This window comes from Bactrocera neohumeralis, unplaced genomic scaffold (genome assembly GCF_024586455.1).
Source record: "Bactrocera neohumeralis isolate Rockhampton unplaced genomic scaffold, APGP_CSIRO_Bneo_wtdbg2-racon-allhic-juicebox.fasta_v2 ctg4415, whole genome shotgun sequence".
NCBI classification, from domain to species: domain Eukaryota; kingdom Metazoa; phylum Arthropoda; class Insecta; order Diptera; family Tephritidae; genus Bactrocera; species Bactrocera neohumeralis.
The window spans coordinates 1,125-9,760 of NW_026091450.1; the positions used below are offsets into that span (position 1 = coordinate 1,125).

Sequence of the window (8,636 nt, forward strand, 5' to 3'; positions counted from 1 at the left end):
GCAAGGTGATCCCTATGTGTGTAGAAGTCGCACACTTTCCAACGTGCAGATCGAGCCAATGAGTTGCTGGCGAACGTAATATATATAATCGATCCGCGGCCATTCTTCTCGAAGGTATTTCTACCTCCCGCAAAAGCTAAAAATCATAAATGGCACAACTTTCTGGTGCTTCTCGCAAAAATCTGCGTCGATATGTATTCACGATCATCCGTATACATACATACATATTTATGCATGTTTGTAGGCGAAGCTGCCACAGCGGCAAGGGGTGACACTCGGCGGCCATTACTTTACATATGCCATAGAAATTCTATTGCTACGAATATGGAAATGACAACGAAATAATGCAAATATGCATATTTCTAAAGGTCATTAATTTCTTTGAAGAAATGAAAGGAATGAGTGATCCTGAGAAGTATAGTCTTAACTTTTCAACGGCCAACGCAGAGCATTTCAACCAAAAGGAATTTATTCATTAAAATCACCACTCAGAACTCGTTTTATCCGTTGTAAGCGAACGATTTTCGAAGAAACATCATTTCTAATATGCCACAAGACAAAATTAGAAATTAACTTCTTAAACCTCACGCAGTCAGATAAAACGATATACTTCGTCATTGCGGGTCGATTTCTAAAAAATGTATATGAAGACTAACTACAGAAATGATCCTGTAAAGTATAGCCTTAATTTTCCTATGGCCAACGCAGAGTATTTAACCAAAATATACGCAAAATAGTAGTTGAGAATTCGCATAAATGAAAGACAAACGAAAGAAAAAGAAGCATAACTTCAATAATGCACAAGCATACAAACATACATCTGCGCAGCAGCAGCAAGGAAAGAGGTAACAATCGGCGATCCATTGTATATTTCTTTCATGCATAACCAAACCATAATTAGGACAACGCAATACAAGTGTCAATGGTGGTGTTGGTGGTAAGCGCTAGAAAAGTTACGACGAGCACGTGGGTTCGAATCCCAACAGAATTTAGTTTTAATTGAATATGTCACCAACCAAAAATTGAAACATTGTTCTACAAAAACAACAACAGCATAAGCATGGCAACATTGTGTTGTTGGTAGAAAAGCCGAACTGTGCCGAAAGAAACGAACAAACGATCGCGGATTGTCACCGCTTCGCTTGCTGCTCGAACATCTTCGCAGACAAGGTTGCGTAGATTCATATTGAGCAAGGTTGCGCAACCTGAATCTATCGCAACCTTTTCCGAACTCGTATAAGAAGTATAACTTCAAAAAGATTCTTCATTAGTAAGGATGTCGTTATCGGGTTTAGCATTTTCAAAACAAACAAAAAATAATAAAAATGGGGTCGACTTGAAAAAAAAATTTTTTGACCCGATTTTTTTCGACCTTTTCGATTTTTTTTTAAAATACTTCAAATGAAAATTTTTGGAAATCCAAGGCAGACACGACAGAGCATTGTATAAAAAAGATATATACCAAATTTCAAAGAAATCGGTACAGTAGAACTTGAGATATCATGTCAACCACCTCAAAAAAAGTAGTTTCGAGAAAAACGCGTTTTCAGTTTAGGAGACAATTCTAGTGAACACGGACGCCACGTCGCGCCACGTTGGCTGTATCTCCGAAAATAAGTCGAATTTTGAAAAATCCTTCCAAAGTCATATTTTTGGAAGTCTAAACTTTCAAAATATGCAAAAAAAATCAATGTTTTCAAAATCCTAGACCAGAATACCATTAGGACTCCTCTCCCGAAGAAGCTTAAGTACGCAGAACACACGAGATTATGAGAATATTTTAAAATAAAACGAAATGAGTTCAAAAAGGCTATTAAAAGAAGTAGGACACCTTAAGCTTCAAAAAACTATCCGAGAGGGTAGATGAAAATCCGTGGGGCACCAACCTCTGCTACACTGCTAGAAAAGGTCGTGAAAACGCTTTTCCCATCGCAAGAGCAGCGTACGAGCAGAAGAATACCAACAGTGGTCGAAGTTTTGTCAATCGACGAGGATGCGTTAGTATAAGTGGCGGAAAGATCATGGCATCCCAAACGAGGCTCTTAAAATTGCAGTTAAGCACAACAAGAAGGCCCTCGCTGAAATTTTTTCTAGGCGTTTTCGGAAGAGTATGGATGAAGCAGCGCCTGCTTCTCCTCCAGAAATCAAACAAACCGGCCACTTTATATGATCTGTAAACGTTTGGTACGTCACCTAGAAGGAGAGCTGCCTGGCTAGTCTGAAAACCAATTTCGGTTCCGAAGACATCGATCCACCATGAACGCAGTCGGAAAATTGACGAACATTGCGGCCAAAACCATAGAGGGAATCAGGTGGATACATGGCGATAAAAAATATTACGCAGTTGTCGCACTTGACATCAAAAATGCTTTTAATTCTACATCCTGGCCACATATAATTAGGGCTTTAGAAGCAAGAACACTCTGGGATACCTACTAAAGATAATAAGTAGTTATCTGTCTGATAGACTGCTATTGTACGACACCGATGCCGGTCCAAAAAGCTACGTGGTGACAGGTGGAGTACCGCAGGACTCCGTAATGGGTCCGTTACTTTGGAATGTGCTATACGACCGGGTGCTACGCCTACCGCTGCGAAAAGATTTGGCGCAAATAATTGGCAATATGGACGACATTGCTATGACGATAGTTGCGAAAGAGCTCTCCCAAATTTAAAACTTCTGCAATGCGACCACAACAAAAATTAAGGACTGGCTCACGGAAACTAAGCTGCAGCTGCCCGGAGAAAAAACAGAAGCGGTGCTTATCACGAGCAGGAAAGAACTAGAAACGGTCACTTTAAATATCGGTGGATACAACATTACAAAGCAAAACTCCCTAAGATACCTTGGCGTTATGATTGACACGAGATTGAATTTCAAAGCGCATGTTGAAAAAGCCTATAGCAAGGTAGCTACAGTTACAGCGGCCCTGTCAAGAATTATGGCTAACACTGGTGGCCCTAGTCATAGTAGCAGAGCCCTACTAGTTAAAGTAAGTCAGTCAACACTGATGTATGCGGCCCTTATATGGGGAAAAAGCACTGCGCCAAAAGCAAATGTCAATAAGGCAAAGGCTGTGACCAGGCTATGCGCCATCAGAGTGACCTGTGCATTCAGAACGGTCTTACATGAAGCGGCCAGTATCATATCTGGTCTTATGCCTCGGGACTTAATGGCCTCAGAGTTACGTAGAGCCTACCTAAAATCTAAAGCCATGAATAGGCGTCTAACGGCTGACGAGCTAAAAAAGAAGAGACAGGTTAGACTCGAAGAGTGGCAAAGACAATGGAACGCGGCAGAAAAAGAAAGATGGATGCACAAGCTCATTAAGAACGTATCAGTTTGGATTGAGAGAAAACATGGGGAGACAGACTTTTACCTGAGGCAATAGCGTTCCACGAAGTCAGGATAAGAGAACAACAGCGAAGAAGTTCGAGACCAGCTGAATAACCACAAAAGGAGTTTCTGAAGAGGCATTCTTTCCCAGCTTGGTCCTGCGAAGTAATACCTAAAGGTTAACGGAGTTAAGGGTGTAGTACTACGCACGTCCAGTAAAGTTAAATAATACTAATTGGGCGAGATCCGGAAAGAGGTGCATCTTTAGCTGGTAATATAACTCGTGCATGCTGCCCGAATAAGGCAGTATCTTCTGGAAGATTCCCCCTCCGACACAAAAACAAAAAAAAAAAAACCTTTTATAATTGTAAAATACATATTTTTGGTTGTGCACAAGCCTTTTTATATTACCGCAAAAGCAGAAAATAACCTAATCTACTTCTTTACCTAATTTTCAATAGATATGAAACCTTGCATCCTTTTTATAGTAATTTATGTATGTAACCTTGAGTGTGCGTAGATGTTGTGGGACAATTTTTTGCATTCCTCTTCATATCAAATTCGCGTTCGCATCGTGTGAGCGGTGTACAAAAATATTTTTGATAAGCCAATTTTTATTCTTATTCTTCCTGACGAACAAAAACGCTGAGTGAGCCATTCGAGTAGAAACGTTTTTCTCACTAAATATCCATCTCACTAAATATCCATCTATCTTCTCTGTCTTATAAATATTAGGCCTCTTTCAATAAATAAATATAATGGTTGTCAAAAAAGTCTTGCGGTATTTTTATTGAATTTTTTATTTATTCAAATTGAAATGAATTTTTAATGACTCATGCCTAGCCCTTGACCGATGCTACGGCTGCTACTATGCTGTTCTCTTTCGACCAATTCGGCGATTTTATCGCAATTTTCGACGGCAAGCCTTCCGGAGCGTGGCGCATCTTCGACTCTCTACACCAGAACGAAAACGTTGAAACCATCGATGTGCGGTGAAAATGGAAATTGTATCGGGTCCATAAACTGCAAAAACGCTACACGCTATAACTCACGAACGACAAGAAACGACAATCAATCAAACACGTGTTAGCTTTCCAAAAAGGTACAGCATGACCCGATGCGACGAATAAAACTAGAACTACGCGCTGCTACTACGCGAGCAAAAATACCGCAAGACTTTTTTGACAACCCATTATTTGGTATATGCCAAATTCCCCCTTTAAAAAAAATAATTGAATAATTTTCCTAAATTGCTTGTATCTGTTTAATATATTCTCAAATGATGGTTTGGGGTTTCCTTGTTTTATTAGATTTGTTTTAATCTCCAGCTATATTGGGCTGCGATTTAGCTCCTGAATATGCCTTCCTGCATCTCGTTGAATACAGTAGTTATTGTCGAGTTTATCGGTTGTGGGTTGTTCTGCGTTCATAAATTGAAGACAGCTTCCACGGAATTAACAAATGGCATTATGTTATGTCCTCCATCCAGACGCTTCTATTGTCTGAATTATTTATGTTTTCGCTTTTCAAAGTTCACTTTCACATAAATTTCCAATTCAGTTACAATTTTCCCACTTTCATATTTCACTTTCTCTTAAATATTCTAACGCAAAACTCGTGGCAAATGCAGTATTTGCCGCCGTTCCATTTGGAATGAATGCATTAACGCGGTTTGTCCGGAATGTAACAGGACTGAGTCGATTTAAAAATTTTATGAAACCAATAGTTACAATTGTTTAAAAACATTGAAAATAGGCTTCTTCTGTGTCGTTGCAGCACTGTCAGCTTGATTTCCAAGCATTGAGGTCGTCACGGAAAGAATTTGTCCAGAAAAGCCTTGAGAACCGAGGTGCATGCTGCTTAGATCCCCTCTGTCGTTTCAAAATGCTTGGCTTTCATCGGCCTAATCAAGCAAAGAAGCAAATAAAGTCGGGGGCCACATCTGGGTTATAGTAAGGCTGCGGAAGCGTTGGGATGTCAGCCTCCATTAGGTTCCGGACAAACCCTGTAGCACAGAAATACTCGCTTGAGGCAATGTATAGAATGACTAACCGTTTGGCAGAATTCTGTTAATCCAAACGTCTAATTATAATAAAAGTTCGAAAAGTGTACACACCAAATATAAAAACCCTGTTTCATTTACAACTGAAGGCCGAAACTGCGAACCCACCATTATCTTGTAATCTTAACTAAGTTAATGATAAACACTATTTTAAATGAAAAGTTTTGAGGCAGTTTCTCAGCCAAAAGTATTTATGATTAGCTTTTCGTTCAAACGCTTCAAAAGACAAAAGATTGCCATTCGCAACGACGAAAAATACCAAGGAAATTCAAATGTTGGCTATTTGTGGCTTATATTTAGTTATACCATATTTTTTCCACGGATAACTTAATGTGGCAAATGCTACGCAAGCAATCTAACTCGCTAAAAATATTTACACTCTATTGAGGAATTAATTTTGGTTTATTTTTAATTGCCATAATTGGAAGAAGAAATATGAACTATTTTAAAGGTATTCATATTTAATTTTAATTTTAGAAATTCTTGTTATTTTAATATAGAAATGGTAAGAGTTTTTAATTAAAATAATTTTGGTAATATTATAAAAATATTTGCACTCCATTCGCGTGCAACCCATTTGTCGAAAATATTGTTTCTATTTAGGCAGTACAGTACAACATGAATGTGTGCGGAATTAAGTTTTTTTTGGTGTTGAAACATAGGAATGTTGGAAAAGGCCTTCGGTGATAATTGTTTGTCGCGACCAAGTGTTTATGGCTGGTAGAAACTATTCAAAGAGCGTTGATGACGAACCACAAGCAGCGGGCCTTCAGCTTCAACTGGATGATTAATACGTCAGTAAAATAAAGGAGTTTCTTCTTAAGAACTAGTCAGAACTATCAGTCAGAGATCTTTAATGGTCGTTATGATATTAGAAATATCAATGGAAAACAGTTTGAAAAGAATGAGTTTGAGTTTGAGCAAAGTGAAGACACGATTGGTTTCAGAATCACTCAACGTTTTCGAAAACAACGTCTTAGTTTGATTAATCGTCCAAATATCGTGGAAGAGGTGAGCCGAATCCGAAAAACTTACCTCAAAGTATGCCAAAAATGAAGGTTATGTTGATAATTTTTTTTCGATTATCGAGGAGTGGTGATCTGCGAATTCATTCTGACCAGCCAAATTATCAACAAACAAAATTATTGATTGTTACGAGTCGTTTGAGCGAAGCTATTCGTTAAAAGAGGTCGACAACTCTTGCTTCGTATACTGCATTGATTCTTCGTGAGCACCTCTGCAATGTTCAACCAGCATCGTGCCGCATCCACCGTTTTCGCATGATTTAGCTCCGTGACTTCTGTGTCCACTCCCGAAAAATTTAGGGTTATATTAAATTACTAAAACTTTCTAGTGAACAAATATTTTTTATTATTATTATTCATTAATTTTTTGAATTCTGTGCTTAAATTCAGTACCATTTCCTTTTCTTCTATATCTGGCTTCATGTTTTTTTCATTCCAAAATCTTCTAGACATAATAAGTCGTTCAGAAGAGGTTAGTATAACAGTTCTTGAATTATGCTTTCTTATTATTATCAACACTGATCCCATTCTCTTCTATATCATTTCATTTTATGCCCGTAAAAGTAATATATCAAACAAACTCAGCAATCTTAAAATATTTTAATTGGATATTTAATCTATTTTAGCCCTGAAAACTATAGTTCATCTATTATTATGCCCTGAACAGGGTATATTAAGTTTGTCACGAAGTTTGTAACACCCAGAAGGAATCGTCGGAGACCTTATAAAGTATATATATAAATGATCAGTATGTCGAGCTGAGTCGATTTAGCCATGTCCGTCTGTCTGTCTGTCCGTCTGTCTGTCTGTATGTATACGAACTAGTCCCTCAGTTTTTAAGATATCCTTTTGAAATTTTGCAAACGTCATTTTCTTTTCGAGAAGTTGCTCATTTGTCGGAACGGCCGATATCGGACCACTATAACATATAGCTGCCATACAAACTGAACGATCGGAATCAAATGTTTGTATGGAAAACTTTCACATTTGACAAGATATATTAACGAAATTTGGGACATGTTATTTTCTAAGGCAACAATGTAATCTCGAAGAAATTGTTCAGATCGGTTAACTATAGCATATAGCTGCCATACAAACTGAACGATCGGAATCAAGTTCTTGTATGGAAAACTTTCACATTTGACAAGATATATTCACAAAGTTTGTATATATTATTTTCTAAAGCAACAATGTAATCTCCGAAGAAATTGATCAGATTGGTTAACTATAGCATATAGCTTCCATACAAACTGAACACATAGTTACTAACAGAAATGCACCTGTGAAGGGTATTTAGCTTCGGTGCAACGTTTTTTCTTGTTTTTTATTTGCATTTGATGATAATTATAAACACAAAAATAATAATTAAATTACTAGAAGTCTCAATGTTCAATATTAAATAGTCTACAGCTACTATTACTATTACTACTAAATGTGTTGTAGCTAATGATGTTGTTCAATTAGTACTGATGCTCAGGTTGCACAAATTCTTTAATTATAGCTTCGGTGACCATCCGTACTGTTTTTTGCAGGACCGTACTGTTATTCAAACCTCTGTCCAGCGTAATTTTTCGAAACAGAAAAACCTGAAAATGTACTGTTTTTTCCCACGTGTCCTGCCTTTGTCCCGCATTTTATTCGATACTTAAAAATGTACGGTGGCAGCCCTTTACTAATCAAAATGTAGGCAGTTATCGATAATAACTACCATTTCTAATGTACATATGTTTCTTGCCATGTAATTTTCGTGGAATGCTGCGCAACGATTGACCATCGAAACGTTAAAAATAGCAACAAAATTAGTAAGTCTTCAGAAAATCTGTTTGATAACTTCAATAAATACTTTTTTTATTGTAGCGTTATGGCTCAACATAGAAAATGCACTTTCAACAATAATTTGAAAGAGAAGTACGCGTTTATAAAAAAGGCTGGACATGAGAATGAAGTGAAATGTTTGAAATGCAGTGCTGTTTTTTCCATTGTGGTGGTAAATGTGATATTGAACGCCATTTGATATTGCAAAAACATCGTAAGGCTGATTTTGAAGCTTCAACTAGTCAATCCGTTCTCAATTTTGTGCGACCACTTACAATGGATGACCAGGGAATGAAGACCAGCATCAATGAAGGTACTTGGGCATTCCACACCGTAAACCACAACTTTTCGTTTCGTTCTAATGATTGCACATCAAAATTAATTAAAAGATGTTTTG

General features: G+C 37.5%; 1 pseudogene; it reads right to left on the bottom strand.

Moving 5' to 3' along the window:
- Nucleotides 1-483: 483 nt before the first annotated feature.
- Nucleotides 484-686, bottom strand: LOC126767165 (small nucleolar RNA U3; annotated as a pseudogene).
- Nucleotides 687-8,636: the final 7,950 nt, after the last annotated feature.